The following is a 16,396-nucleotide window of genomic DNA, read 5'->3' as shown; positions in this document are numbered from 1 at the left end:
TCGTGGTGCGTATAATTTGGTGCGGATAAAACAGGGTGATGAGTGGAAAACCGCATTTAATACGCCTGAGGGCCATTTTGAGTATTTGGTAATGCCTTTTGGACTCTCCAATGCTCCGTCAGTCTTTCAGTCCTTTATGCACAATATTTTCCGTGAATATCTGGATAAGTTTATGATTGTGTATTTGGATGATATTTTGGTGTTTTCTGATGACTGGGAGTCTCATGTTCTACAGGTCAGGAAGGTGTTTCAGGTTTTGCGGGCCAATTCTCTGTTTGTGAAGGGCTCAAAGTGTCTCTTCGGAGTCCAGAAGATTTCTTTTTTGGGGTACATTTTTTCTCCTTCTACTATTGAGATGGATCCCGTTAAGGTTCAGGCTATTTGTGACTGGACACAACCTACATCTGTTAAGAGCCTTCAGAAGTTCTTGGGGTTTGCTAATTTTTATCGTCGGTTCATTGCTAATTTTTCCAGTATTGTTAAACCTTTGACTGATTTGACTAAAAAGGGTGCTGATGTTGCTGATTGGTCTCCTGCGGCCGTGGAGGCCTTTCGGGAACTTAAGTGCCGGTTTTCTTCTGCTCCTGTGTTGTGTCAACCAGATGTTTCACTTCCTTTTCAGGTGGAGGTTGATGCTTCCGAGATTGGAGCGGGGGCGGTTTTGTCACAGAGAAGTTCTAATGGCTCGGTGATGAAGCCATGTGCTTTCTTCTCTAGAAAATTCTCGCCCGCCGAGCGCAATTATGATGTGGGTAATCGGGAGCTTTTGGCCATGAAGTGGGCATTTGAGGAGTGGCGTCATTGGCTTGAGGGTGCTAAACATCGCGTGGTGGTCTTGACTGATCACAAGAATCTCATTTACCTTGAGTCTGCCAGGCGTTTGAATCCTAGACAGGCTCGTTGGTCGTTATTTTTTTTCTCGTTTCAATTTCGTGGTTTCATACCTGCCAGGTTCAAAGAATGTGAAGGCAGATGCTCTTTCCAGGAGTTTTGTGCCTGACTCTCCTGGAGACACTGGGCCTGCTGGTATCCTTAGGGATGGGGTAATATTGTCCGCCGTATCCCCAGACTTGCGACGCGCATTGCAGGAGTTTCAGGTGGATAAACCGGATCGATGTCCACCAGAAAGACTGTTTGTTCCGGATGATTGGACCAGTAGAGTCATCTCCGAGGTCCATTCTTCTGTGTTGGCTGGTCATCCTGGAATATTTGGTACAAGAGACTTGGTGGCCAGGTCTTTTTGGTGGCCTTCCTTGTCTAGGGATGTGCGTACCTTTGTGCAGTCTTGTGAAGTGTGTGCTCGAGCTAAGCCTTGCTGTTCACGGGCTAGTGGGTTGTTGTTATCATTGCCCATCCCGAAGAGGCCTTGGACGCACATTTCCATGGATTTTATTTCTGATCTCCCGGTTTCACAGAAAATGTCCGTTATCTGGGTTGTGTGTGACCGCTTTTCTAAGATGGTTCATTTGGTGCCCTTGCCTAAGTTGCCCTCCTCCTCTGAGTTGGTTCCTTTGTTTTTTCAGAACGTGGTTCGTTTGCATGGGATTCCGGAGAATATCGTTTCTGACAGGGGATCCCAGTTTGTGTCTAGATTTTGGCGGACGTTTTGTGCCAAGATGGGCATTGATTTGTCTTTCTCGTCTGCATTCCATCCTCAGACGAATGGCCAGACGGAGCGAACTAATCAGACCTTGGAAACTTATTTGAGGTGTTTTGTTTCTGCTGATCAGGATGACTGGGTTGCTTTTTTGCCACTGGCCGAATTTGCTCTTAATAATCGGGCTAGTTCTGCCACGTTGGTCTCTCCTTTTTTTTGTAATTCGGGGTTTCATCCTCGTTTTTCCTCTGGTCAGGGGGAGTCTTTGGATTGTCCTGGAGTGGACGTGGTGGTGGACAGGCTACATCAGATTTGGAATCAGGTGGTGGACAATTTGAAGTTATCTCAGGAGAAGACTCAGCAGTTTGCTAATTGCCGTCGCCGCGTGGGTCCCCGACTTCTTGTTGGGGACTTGGTGTGGTTGTCTTCTCGTTTTGTCCCTATGAAGGTCTCTTCTCCTAAGTTCAAGCCTCGGTTCATCGGTCCTTATAGGATCTCGGAGATTCTTAACCCTGTATCTTTTCGTTTGGATCTCCCAGCATCGTTTGCTATTCATAATGTGTTCCATCGGTCGTTGTTGCGGAGGTATGAGGTGCCCGTTGTTCCTTCGGTCGAGCTTCCTGCTCCGGTGCTGGTGGAGGGAGAATTGGAGTATGTTGTTGAAAAGATCTTGGATTCTCGTGTTTCCAGACGCAAACTCCAGTATTTGGTTAAGTGGAAGGGTTATGGTCAGGAGGATAATTCCTGGGTGGTCGCCTCCGATGTTCATGCGACTGATTTGGTCCGCGCCTTCCATAGAGCTCACCCTGATCGCCCTGGGGGTTCTCGTGAGGGTTCGGTGACCCCTCCTCAAGGGGGGGTACTGTTGTGGATTCTGTTTGTGGGCTCCCTCTGGTGGTTACTGCTGGTACTGGGTGACTTTGGTGGGTTGCGGCCTTTGGTTTCCACCTGTTCATGAGAGGCTGGGTGTTTCCTATTTTACCTGGCCTTTCTGTCATTTCCCTTGCCGGCTATCAATGTGTTCAGATGTGCTCTGTTTGGTTCCTGCCTACCTGCTCCCAGATCTTTCAGGATAAGCTAAGTGCTGATTTTCAGTTGTTTGGTTTTTGGTCCAGCTTGCTTAGAATGTCTCTATGCTAGCTGGTTGCTCTAGTGGACTGAGGTTCTCCCCATGTGCCATGAGTTGGCACATGGGTTCTTGTAATCTCAGGATGGTTTTTTTGATTAGGGTTTTTTGCTGACCGCTCAGTCCCCTTTTGTATCATTCTGCTTTCTAGTTTTCAGCGGGCCTCTATTTGCTAAAGCTATATACATCATCTCTATGTGTGTGCCTTCCTCTCATTTCACCGTCAATACATGTGGGGGGCAACTATACCTTTGGGGTTAATTCCTCTGGAGGCAAGTGAGGTCTTTGTTTTCTCTGCAGTACTAGTTAGCTCTTAGGCTGGTGCGTGGCGTCTAGAACCAACGTAGGCACGCTCCCTGGCTATCTCTAGTTGCGTTTGTCAGGCGTAGGGCAGCGGTCAGCCCAGGTTCCATCACCCTAGAGCTCGTCCGATATTTGTTATACTTTGCTTGTCCTGTGCTATCCCTCGCCATTGGGGATTCATGACAGGATGGGTAACTAACCTGTCTGCCTAGTGTGAACACTTACCTATGGCTAATAACATGGTGAAGCCTGCATTTGTAGGAAGGTTAGAACCAACTGTGTTTGGATGTAATTAAAATCACAGCATGGTGAAGGGCGGGGCGTTCAAGTCAGAAAAAGCAATACATAGTAAATATAGAAAAACTGACTGACAGCCCTTCACCATGCTGTGATTTTAATTACATCCAAACACAGTTGGTTCTAACCTTCCTACAAATGCAGTCTTTACCATGTTATTAGCCATAGGTAAGTGTTCACACTAGACAGACAGGTTAGTTACCCATCCGTTTTGAGATTACCTTGACGTTTGGTGGATGGGCTCACAACTTTTGGCCAAATCTTGTGCTAAGAATTTCATGTGTTTTTTCATAAATTTCACAAGCCATTATGCTGTTCACATTTCATGTATTGCACATTTCCTTGCCTTAGCACAATAAAATTGAGTGCAGCCATTATCTATTTGCTATGTAAGACTTTTTGGTTATACACCAGTTCAGACTAGATGGCTGTTCAGTCAGTTTTTCTATATTTACTATGTATTGCTTTTTCTGACTTGAACGCCCCGCCCTTCACCATGCTGTGATTTTAATTACATCCAAACACAGTTGGTTCTAACCTTCCTACAAATGCAGGCTTTACCATGTTATTAGCCATAGGTAAGTGTTCACACTAGGCAGACAGGTTAGTTACCCATCCGTTTTGAGATTACCTTGACGTTTGGTGGATGGGCTCACAACTTTTGGCCAAATCTTGTGCTAAGAATCTCATGTGTTTTTTCATAAATTTCACAAGCCATTATGCTGTTCACATTTCATGTATTGCACATTTCCTTGCCTTAGCACAATAAAATTGAATGCAGCCATTATCTATTTGCTATGTAAGACTTTTTGGTTATGCACCAGTTCAGACTAGATGGCTGTTCAGTCAGTTTTTCTATATTTACTATGTATTGCTTTTTCTGACTTGAACGCCCCGCCCTTCACCATGCTGTGATTTTAATTACATCCAAACACAGTTGGTTCTAACCTTCCTACAAATGCCGGCTTTACCATGTTATTAGCCATAGGTAAGTGTTCACACTAGGCAGACAGGTTAGTTACCCATCCGTTTTGAGATTACCTTGATGTTTGGTGGATGGGCTCACAACTTTTGGCCAAATCTTGTGCTAAGAATCTCATGTGTTTTTTCATAAATTTCACAAGCCATTATGCTGTTCACATTTCATGTATTGCACATTTCCTTGCCTTAGCACAATAAAATTGAGTGCAGCCATTATCTATTTGCTATGTAAGACTTTTTGGTTATGCACCAGTTCAGACTAGATGGCTGTTCAGTCAGTTTTTCTATATTTACTATGTATTGCTTTTTCTGACTTGAACGCCCCGCCCTTCACCATGCTGTGATTTTAATTACATCCAAACACAGTTGGTTCTAACCTTCCTACAAATGCAGGCTTTACCATGTTATTAGCCATAGGTAAGTGTTCACACTAGGCAGACAGGTTAGTTACCCATCCGTTTTGAGATTACCTTGACGTTTGGTGGATGGGTTCACAACTTTTGGCCAAATCTTGTGCTAAGAATCTCATGTGTTTTTTCATAAATTTCACAAGCCATTATGCTGTTCACCTTTCATGTATTGCACATTTCCTTGCCTTAGCACAATAAAATTAAGTGCAGCCATTATCTATTTGATACGTATATACTATATACAGGAGGAGAGGACACACAGATATATACTATATACAGGAGCAGATGACACACAGGTAAATACTATATACAGGAGGAGATGACACACAGGTATATACTATATACAGGAGGAGATGACATGCAGGTACATACTATATACAGGAGGAGATGACACACAGGTATATACTATATACAGGAGCAGATGACACACAGGTATATACTATATACAGGAGGAGATGACTTACAGGTATATACTATATACAGGAGGAGATGACATACAGGTATATACTATATAAAAGAGATGACACATAGGTATATAGAGGAGGAGATGACATACAGCAGGTATATACTATACACAGGGGAGATGACATACAGGTATATACTATATATAGGAGGAGATGACATACAGGTATATAGTATATACAGAAGAGATGACATACAGGTATATACTATATACAGGAGGAGATGACACATAGGTATATACAATATACAGGAGGAGATGACATACAGCAGGTATATACTATTTACAGGGGAAATGACATACAGGTATATACTATATACAGGAGATGACATACAGGTGTATACTATATATAAGGGAGATGACAAACATGTATATACTGAGGGGAAAATGAGAGGTGTGAGGTGAAAATGAGGGGTGTGAGGTGAAAATGAAAAGGTGTGAGTGCAAAATGAGAGGAGTGAGGGAAAATAGTGGAGTGATCGGAAAATGACAGATGTGAGGTCGAAATGACAAGTGTTAGGGGGGAATGAGAGGAGTGAGGGGGAAAATAAGAGGAGTGAGGGGGAAAATAAGAGGAGTGAGGGGGAAAATGAGAGGTGTAAGGGAGAAAATGAGAGATGTGAGGGGGAAAATGAGAGGCGGGATGGGAAAATAAGAGAAGTGAGGTGCTATAACTAACCACAAATATTTACTATGCCAAGGACACCGGGCTCTTCAGCTAGTATATATATATATATATATATATATATATATATATATATATATATATATATATGTCAGTGAGACACATATATATATTTATATTTATGTTTAATACAGCGCTAGATAGCAGAAATGCCAGTAATTCAATTGCCGGCTTTTCCTATCTCCTTCACAAACCCGACAGGATATGAGACATGGTTTACATACAGTAAACCATCTCATATCCCTTCTTTTATTACATATTCCTCTTTAGTAATGTAAGAAGTGTCTCTGTGTAAAATTTGGGGTCTCTACCTATTAAATTAAAGGGTTAAATCCCGGAAAAAAATGGCATGGGCTCCCGAGCATTTTCTCCGCCAGAGTGGGAAAGCCAGTGACTGAGGGCAGATATTAATCGCCTAGAGAGGGACCATGGTTATAGGACCCCCCTGGCTAAAAACATCTGCCCCCAGCCACCCCAGAAAAGGCACATCTGTAAGATGCGCCTATTCTGGGCCTTAGCCTCTCTCTTCCCACTCCCGTGTAGTGGTGGGATATGGGGTAATGAAGGGTTAATGTCACCTTGCTATTGTAAGGTGACATTAAGCCAGGCTAATAATGGAGAGGCGTCAATTATGACACCTATCCATTATTAATCCAATAGTACGAAATGGTTAATAAAACACACAAACATTATTAAAAAGTATTTTAATGAAATAAAGACACATGGTGTTTTAATATTTTATTATACTCTCAATCCACCTGAAGACCATTGTCACCTGAAATAAAGTTAAAAAAAAAACAACAACAATATTCCATACTTTCCGTCGTTCAGTCTTGTCCCATGCTGTAAATCCATCTGAAGGGGTTAAATCATTTTACACCCAGGAGCTCTGCTAGTGCAGCTGTGCTCTTGCCTGTAAAACTTCGGGAATGAATGGAGTGCAGGGGAATGTACTGTAGTTACCTCGAGTCTCGGTGATGCGCCCTCTGCTGGATGAACTCATATGAACTCGAGCGTGGGAAAATATTCTGAAAAGTTCCCAGGCTCGAGTTCATATGAGTTCATCCAGCAGGGGGCACATCACCGCGACTCGAGATAACTACAGTACATTCCAATGCATTCCATTCATTCACCAAGTTTTACAGGCAGGAGCACAGCTGCATTTTCTGCGCTCATACATCCGTAAAACTCGCTAGTGTGACGCCGGCCTTAACCCTTATAACTTCCTAACAAAAAAAATTGGTTAAAAAATTGTGCTGATGTAAGGTAGACATGTGGGAAATGTTATTTATTAACTATTTCACATTTGTGATTTCACAAATAAACACAAGTTATATCGAAAAAATTTTACCACTGACATGAAGTACAAAAAGATCTTGAAAAAGATCTTGTAGATCGAAACGTCGCCAAAGAGGGTAGAATAAAGGAATTGCGATTTTTCACCAACGTATGAGGCGCTGTCTTCATTCTCTATTTGAATGTTTGGATATTTTCCGGGAAGGACTCTCTGGAATTGACGTGCGCCTCTCTTGTGGGTAATAGTTAAACTATTTATTTGCTATGAGGTGCTGTGAATCGTTTATTCTTTGAATGAAGTAAAATATGTCACGAAAAAACAACCTCAGAATCAGTGGGATCCGTTGAAGCGTTCCAGAGTTACTACCTCATAAAATGACACTGGGCAGAATTGTAAAATTGCCCTGTCATTAATGTGCAAACCAACTTGTGGGGTTAATGCGATTAATACTATTATTATTTATATTTTTCATTTATTTTTATAAGTAGTAGCATCATTGTTATTTTAATCACTATAATTTCTCTTCCCCCACCCACTCTGCTTTTTTGTGTGTACACAGAGTACTACTCCAATCAGGATTAGCATTGGCGTTTGTCTGAATTCCTTTATACACAATCATGTTCTACATGTCTATTTTACACTAATGTTTGTTAAATATTTTAATATACATTTGTATATGTATTTTCAAATGTGTTTTGTAATTGTGGAGCAAATAATCTCTGATGTACCAATCATGTTACCTCAATATGGACTGACCTCTATAAAAGGTCAGGGTAGTCATTTTGTATGTTATATAGACTGTTATCTATATCTCTGGATGTTACCGTCCTTGGCAGCGCTCCTGTCACCACGCTTTTGTTTTTTTCTTCTTGGTTTACTATTTCCTGTTGGTGACCTCAGGAGTCTGTGGAGGTAGCTTCTGCCTTGGGGAGTGTAATCCATACAAGAATAGTGCTGTGCCTCGCACAAATGCTTCAGGTGAGTTTACTTTAATCACCTATCTTTCCAAACTGCTGGATATACTGCACTTAGGAGAGCTCTCCTTTCATTTCTTTTTCAGCTCCCCTGATGATTACGTTTTTCTTTTTTTTAAATTTGACATACAACCCCAGAGATGTGGGCCTTTTCATTTGGTGCTGTTTTAGTATGAGTTTTACTAAAGCGGTGTGGCTAACAGGGTGATTATGCAGAGGAACTCAAAGACACCCCCCCCCCCAAAGACTCTTGCAAACCAAGACCCCTTGTGGAAGACTATAACAATTAGCACAGAATAATAAGACTCATGTCTCTGTAACCATATGGAAGATTAACCCCTTCGCGACCTTGGGTTTTTCCGTTTTTGAGTTCCCGTTTTTTGCTCTCCTTCTTCCCAGAGCAATAACTTTTTTTATTTTTCCGTCAATATGGCCATTTGAAGGCTTTTTTTTTGCAGGACGAGTTGTAATTTTCAACAACACCATCGGTTTTGCCATATAGTGTACTGAAAAATAACAAAAAATAAAAGTGCGATGAAATTTAAAAAAAAAGTGCAATTTCACAATTGCTGTTGTTTTGCTTTTTTATCATATTCTCTAAAAGCTAAAACTGACCTGCCATTAGGGATCTCCAGGTCACTATGAGTTTGTAGATACCAAACATGTATAGGTTCTTTTTTATTTAAGTGGTGAAAAAAAATTCAAAGTTTCTAAAAAAAAAAATCACCATTTTATTTTTTGAGAGCCGAGCTGATGATTTTTATTGATACCATTTTGGTGTAGATACAAACTTTTGATCTCCTGTTATTGCATATGAATGAAATGTTGTGGCAACCAAAGAAACATAATTCTGGCATTTTGATTTTATTTCTCGTTACGCCGTTTACCGATCAAATTAATTATTTTTATTATTGATAGATTAGGCAATTCTGAACGTGGCAATACCAAATATGTGTATTTTTTTTATATTACTGCTTTATTTTGAATGGGGTGAATGGAGGGGTGATTTGAACTTTTATATTTTGTATCTGGCAATGACAACCACAGAGGTCTACTGCAGACCCCTGGTTGTCATGCCAAGCCATCGGCATCCTGCGGTCATGTGATATGGGCGCTGATGGGCGGGATTGGTGATGAGCTTCCAGCGCAATCATGTTAAATGCCACTGTCAGAGATTGACAGCGGCATTTAACATGTTAACAGCAACGGGTGGATCACGATTCCACCAGGTGATGTTAGGGGCACATGTTAGCTTATGAAATGAGCTAACATGTGCCAGAAAGTTTGGGGCTCGCAACAAACAAGAGGAGCCCACCTTAGGTGTAACTATATATTTACGGTGGGAAATGAGTTAGAAAAAACTACTCAGTGGAACAGCAAGACTTATAATAAGAGCAAAAACTGGTCACTTATGACCTGGTCACAGGTCTTTGTTAAAGGAAAACTGTCAGTAGGATCAACCCTTCAAAGCTGTCTACATAAGCATACAGGTCATAGGAAGCTGAATAAAATTATACCTTGATTATCTGTGATCCGATGTCTTAATCCTGACTAATCCACATTTTTAATATGTAAATGAGCTGTTAAGATCTATAGTATAGACATAGACCTCTCTGAGTATCTGCCTCCAGAACCTACCTTTATCAAACTGAGGCGTTACCAATGTGAGCCTGTATCGACTGACAATCTGCTCCTGTGTGTGTTCATTATCATAGAATCATAAAATCATAGAGTATTAGGCCATGTTCACACGCTGCGGTTTTTACCGCGGAACCGCCGCGATTTTGATGCTGCGGGTCCGCAGCAGTTTCCATAGCGTTTACATTAACATGTAAACCCTATGGAAACCGCAAACCGCAGTGCACATGCTGCGGGAAAAACCGCGCAGAAACGCAGCGGTTTACAACCCGCAGCATGTCACTTCTTTGTGCAGAATCGCTGCGATTCTGCACCCATAGAAATGCATTGAACCGCTTGCTCCCCGCATGGGGCTGTGCCCACGTTGCGGGAAGTAAGCGGATAATGTGCGGGTGGTACCCGGGGTGGAGGAGAGGAGACTCTCCTCCAGGCCCTGGGAACCATAAAATAGTGTAAAAAAAAGAATTAAAATAAAAAATGAAGCTATACTCACCTATCAGCGCTGCCCGCGGCCGTCCGGTCTCAGTTGCTGTGCCGAACAGGACCTGTGGTGACGTCGCGGTCACATGACCGTGATGACGCCGCGGTCACATGACCGTGACGTCACGAAGGTCCTTGTCGGCACAGCCGCTTGCAGCGCCGGGGAGATCGCGACGTCAGAGGGTGAGTATAGCCAATTTTTATTATTTTTTACATTACTATTGATGCTGCATATTGCTGCATATGCAGCATCAATAGTACAGCAGTAATCCCGCAGCGGAAACCGCGGAACAAGCCGCGATAAATCTGCAGGGATAACCACAGCGGTTTTGCCCTGCAGATTTTCAATTCCGCTGCGGGATTAACCCGCAGAGGAACCCGCAGCGTGTGAACATGGCCTTAGAGTTGAAAGGGACCCCCACGGTCATCATGTCGAACCCCCTGCTCAATGCAGGATTCTCGAAACCATCTCAGACAGATATCTGTCCAGCCTCTGTTTGAAGTCTTCCATTGTAAGAGAACTCACCACCCTTTGTGGCAGCCTGTTCCACTCATTGATCACTCTCACTGTCAAAAAGTTTTTTTTCTAATATGTATCAGTTTAATTTTGTTGCTTCTCATGTTTCCATGTGCAAATGAGAATAAGGATGATCCCTCTACACTGTGACATGCTTTCAGATATTTGAAGACACCTATTAATTCTGCTCTTAACATTCTTTTTTTGCAAGATAAACATTCCCAGATGCTTTAACCATTCCACGTGGGACATAGTTTGCAGTCTGCTAACCATCCTGGTAGCTCTTCCCTGAACTTGCTCCAGTTTTAAAATGTCTTTTTTAAAATGTGGTGCCCAGAAGTGGAAACAGTATTCCACATGAGGCCTGACAAAGGGAGAGTAGAGGGGGATAATTACTTCACGTGATCTAGACTCTATGCTTCTCTTATTACATCCCAGAACAGTGTTTGCCTTTTTTGCTGCTTTATCACACAGTTGACTTGCACAGTCTGTGATCTATTAGTATACCCAAGTCTTTTTCACACATGCTGTTGCTTAGTTCTATTCCTCCCATTCTGTAGATGTAATTTTTGTTTTTCTTGCCCAGATGTAGAATCTTGCATTTCTTCCCGTTAAATACCATTCCATTAGTCACTGCCCATTGTTCAAAGCTTATCTAGATCCTTCTGAATCCCTTCTCTGTCTTCTCTAGTGTTAGATATGTCTTTGCATTGTCTGCACATTTGATTAGTTTACCTTCAGTTCCCTTATATAGATCATTTATACAAAAAAAAAATATGGAACAACACTGGGGCTAGGACAGAGCTTTGTGGTACTCCACTTGAAACACTCTTCCAATTGGATGTACAACCATTTATTACCACTCATTGAGTACGATCACTGAACCAGTTATGAATCTATATAACAGTAGCCTTGTCAATCCCATAACTGGTCGGTCATTTTTTCAATAAGGATAGTAGGAGATACTTTATCAAATGCTTTTCTGAAGTTGATATATACTATATCTACCGCATTTTCCTGATCCGTCCAGTCAGTGATTCCATCATAGAAGGAAATTAGATTAGTCTGGCATGACTTGTTTGCTACAAACCCATGCTGGCTCTGGTTATCCAAGTACTTACATATGTGCCGTTTAATAATTTGTTCAAAGATCTTTCCTGGTATAGAAGTAAGGCTCACTGGCCTGTAATTTCTTGTCTCTTTCCTTTTTTGGAGATAGGGACAACATTTGCCCTTCTTCAGTCTTCTGGGACATCTCCCGTTCTCCAGGATATTTCAAAGATTCTGGCTAGTGGTTCTGTAATTTCCTCTGCTATTTCCTTCAGTACCCTAGGGTGTAATTCATCTGTACCAAGAGATTCAAATTCATTTAAATTAGCTAAGTGTTCCCTCACCATCTCTCTGTTTATAGATAGTGTGGATTCTTTTATTCCTTTGATAGCCAGTGAAGATCAGTTGATGTTACATTTGTTTTCTTAGAGTACACAGATGCAAAATAGGAATTAAAGTTTGGCCTTCTGAAAATTATCATTTTTGACCACTTCACCCTTTTCATCCTGTAAAAATCCTATAGCATGTTTGACTTTTTGGTTGTCCTTGAAAACCTCACTTCATTACTGGCTTTAGATCTTCTAACGCTTGCCCTGCATTCTCTGCAAACAGCACCATATTCTTCTTTAGATATGCCCCCCTCTTTCCACTTAATATACATTTTATTTTTCATTTTTAACAAGTATTTAAGTTCTGTGTTCATCCTGGTCTCTTTATCTAATACTAACATAACAATCTCATACATCTGTGCCTGATTGCAACCAACACTTCTTCATCAATCATCTTACAGTCAATCAATGTGGGGGAGGCAGGGCCGCCATCAGGGCATTACTGCCCTGACTGGTGTATGGGGCCCGGTGGGCAGAGGGGGGCCCGCATCGGGCCCCGTGTCATCTGCTCTCCGGGCCCCTACCGGCAGGCTAAACCGGGCCCTTAGCGGCGCTGCGGCAGTTTTTACGCTATTGACGTGCAGGCTCGCGCCTGCATGTCAATAGTTAACAGCCGCCAGCCAATCAAAAGCTGGCAGCTGACGTCAGCTGCAGCACGCACGTCGCCGGTGTCTAATGTCATTGTCAGTCGCCGGCGAGTGCGCGCTTCAGCTGCATGGAGGAAGCTTCACTCGCCGCAGGAGTGCAGCCAGGTAAGACGAACTTTTTAATTTATTTTTTTATTGAGAGCGGCGGGCCGGGCAGACTGTGAGACATGGGGACAGAATGCTGGACACGGGGGGCAGAATTCTGGACACGGGGGGCAGAATGCTGGACATGAGGGCAGAATGCTGGACATGGGGACAAAATGCTGGACATGGGAACAGAACGGTGGACATGGGGGCAGAATAGTGGACATGGGGACAGAATGCTCGACATGGGGACAGAATGCTCAACATGGGGGCAGAATGCTGGACATGGGGCAGAATAGTGGATATGGGGGTAGAATGGTTGACATGGGGACAGAATGCTGGACATGGGGCAGAATGGTGGATATGGGGGTAGAATGGTTGACATGGGGACAGAATGCTCGACATGGGGGCAGAATGCTGGACATGAGGACAGAATGCTGGACATGGGGGCAGAATGCTGGACATGGGGGCAGAATGGTGGACATGGGGACAGAATAGTGGACATGGGGGCAGACTGTGAGACATGGGGCAGAATGCTGGACATGGGGACAGAATGGTGGACATGGGGGCAGACTGTGAGACATGGGGGCAGAATGCTGGACATGGAGGCAGTATGCGAGATACGGGGCATGACTGGGGGCAGGATTGGAGACATGGGGGCATAACTGGAGACATAGGGGTCAGAATGGAGATACGGGCATGATTGGAGACACGGGGCAGAATGGAGATACAGGGCAGGATGAAAGACATGGGTACAGGATTGGAGACAGATGGGGCAGGATTGGAGACAGATGGGGCAGGATGGATATGATGGAGACAGATGGGGCAGGATGGGGAGATCATATGGGGCAGAATGGATACTCATGGGGGCAGGATGGGAGAACATATGGCTGAAGCCAAGAATGAGACACACGGGGGCTAGGATGGGGAATATTATTATCATAGGGGCTAATTAAGGGATATTATTACAGCAGTGATGTATTTATTTTATTTTTTTGAGTATACTGTTTTAAATGGGGGGTGGTCCTGTTACTGTGTAGAGTGAAACTATATCACCTTTTTTTCTTCATGTGGTGTAATGTAGAAGTTGGGAAAAATTAATTGTGTTCTGCAAGCAGAGCTCAAGATAACTGTTATTTCCTGCAGAGACAAGCCCTGGCTGGAAGAAGTAATGGCGGTCCGTGCTGGATAAAAGACGAAAAACAAAGATGAAGGACTTCACCTAGAGACGTCACTGGTGAGTCAGTGTGTTACCTATACACTGACACTATACACTGTATACTATATACATAGGTCCTGTGTATAATGTCACCAGTGATCACTGTATTACCTATACGTTATATACAGAGCTCCTGTGTATAATATCACCAGTGATCACTGTATTACCTGTACACAGACACTGCATGCTAAGTACAGATCTCCTGTGTATAATGGCACTTATGGTGATAGTATTGTATTTTTTTTATTACTGATCAGTATTGTAGTATTCAATCACTATGTGGTGGTAGTATGTGATCTGGACATGGTGTTTCGGTACTTGTCCCTTGTATGTGCTATTTGGTCACTTTGTGGTGGTAATATGTGGTCTGGTCATGGTGCGGTGGTATTTGTTTCTTGTATGTGATATTATTCGGTCACTGGTGGCAATATGTGGTCTGGTCATGGTGTTGTGGTATTTGTTCCTTGTATGTGATATTATTCAGTCACTGGTGGTAATATGTGGTCTGGACATGATGTAGCAGTATTTGTTCATTGTATGTGATATTATTGGTCATTTTAAAAATTTAAAATAAATAAAAATATACCTAAATTGTATTGCATATTTTAACAAATATTTAGTAGGTTACAGTAGAGTAGGGCCCGGCCAAAAGTATCTACCGTGTTATGGTGGTGGCATAAAAAATCTTTTGGCCAAAACAAAAGCTGCCGGCTATATGTGTGATCTCGTGATGGGAACTGTTAATGTGTGATAGGTTAGAAGTGGAGTTTTTCCAAGAGAGAGCGGTGGGACTGTGGACAGTTCGAGGGGTGGAGCCTGGGCAGAGTCTCAAGGGGGCCCCGAAAATTTTGCCAGTATGGGGCCCCGAAATTTCTAGTGGCAGCTCTGGGGGGAGGGAAGTACATCTGAGCTGACAGCACTGTGAGAGAGATACAGAAGTGTTTGTAATTAGACAAAGCTTCACTTTGAGTAGACTGTCAGTCATTACATATCAAAACCCTTTTTTTTTTTCAAATAAGCTCTGGAGCCAGATTATCAGGGAGATCTATGTCCAGCCCATAGATCTTAATAGCTCATTTACATGTTAAGAAAACAGAATGCAGATATCAATGTATCATTTTATTCAGATTCCTATGACCTACATGCACATAAAGATGTTAAGGAGGGTTAATCCTACTCACAGATTCCCTTTAAAGGGAACCTGTCACCACGTTTTTGGAAGATGGGATAAAAATAGCGTTAAATAGGGGCAGAGGTGGGCGTTACATTAGTGTGTGTGTTATGCGTTTATTACCCACCTAAGTTGCCGAAATAACTTTGCAAAGTCTCCGTTTTCGCCTGTCAATCAGGCTGGTCAGGTCACATGGGCGTGGTGTCTTCACCCAGATTTGGCGTAGTTTTCCGTTGGTGGCGTAGTGGTGTGCGCATGCCCAAAGTCCGGAATCCTCTTCCAGGGGATTTAAAATAGCGCGGTGTTCGTTATTGCATTGGTGATCGGTGGGCGCGGCCATCTTCCTTTGGCCGCGCGTGCGCAGAAGCGGCGCTCTGCTGGCCGCGGCTTCAGGAAAATGGCCGCGGGATGCCGCGCGTGCGCAGATGGATATCGCGGCGGCCATTTTCCTGAAGCCGCGGCCAGCAGAGCGCCGCTTCTGCGCACGCGCGGCCAAAGGAAGATGGCCGCGCCCACCGATCACCAATGCAATAACGAACACCGCGCTATTTTAAATCCCCTGGAAGAGGATTCCGGACTTTGGGCATGCGCACACCACTACGCCACCAACGGAAAACTACGCCAAATCTGGGGGAAGACAACGCCCATGCGACCTGACCAGCCTGATTGACAGGCGAAAACGGAGACTTTGCAAAGTTATTTCGGCAACTTAGGTGGGTAATAAACGCATAACACACACACTAATGTAACGTCCACCTCTGCCCCTATTTAACGCTATTTTTATCCCATCTTCCAAAAACGTGGTGACAGGTTCCCTTTAAGTAGAAAAAATTCTAGCAAAAAATAAATCACATGCAATATTGTGCTTTTTGAAGCAAACAATACTGGTATATTTTAGTCTGCTTTTATAATGAAGTCTTCACTAAAATATGGTTATTTTAGTTAAAGGTTTAGCTAAGTTGTTTTTGGAACTCGATAGAAGCAGAGAAACATTTTTGTACAGTCACTGCTTCATTAACAGGGAGACAGGTGTTGGTGCCTCTATTCTACAGATGGTGGAACCACTATTAT

At 43.0% G+C, this 16,396-nt stretch overlaps 1 long non-coding RNA gene across 6 annotated transcripts in view; it reads left to right on the top strand.

The window, feature by feature from the left end:
• LOC143764373 (uncharacterized) overlaps positions 1-16,396 on the top strand; it is a 238,255-nt gene that overhangs the window by 181,494 nt on the left and 40,365 nt on the right. For 4 of the 6 annotated variants that reach the window (XR_013213177.1, XR_013213169.1, XR_013213168.1 and 1 more), the window contains one exon: positions 8,057-8,134. The exons of 1 other annotated variant lie outside the window; for it this stretch is intronic. This is a non-coding gene — a long non-coding RNA (uncharacterized LOC143764373). Of the gene's footprint in view, positions 1-8,056; positions 8,135-8,216; positions 8,583-16,396 lie in introns of those variants that run through there. One more of the 6 variants, XR_013213176.1, reaches the window with a different exon arrangement.

Source organism: Ranitomeya variabilis, chromosome 1 (assembly GCF_051348905.1).
Source record: "Ranitomeya variabilis isolate aRanVar5 chromosome 1, aRanVar5.hap1, whole genome shotgun sequence".
NCBI classification, from domain to species: Eukaryota; Metazoa; Chordata; class Amphibia; order Anura; family Dendrobatidae; genus Ranitomeya; species Ranitomeya variabilis.
Note: the sequence above shows the minus strand (reverse complement) of the source record. Positions and strands in the feature narration are given on the sequence as shown.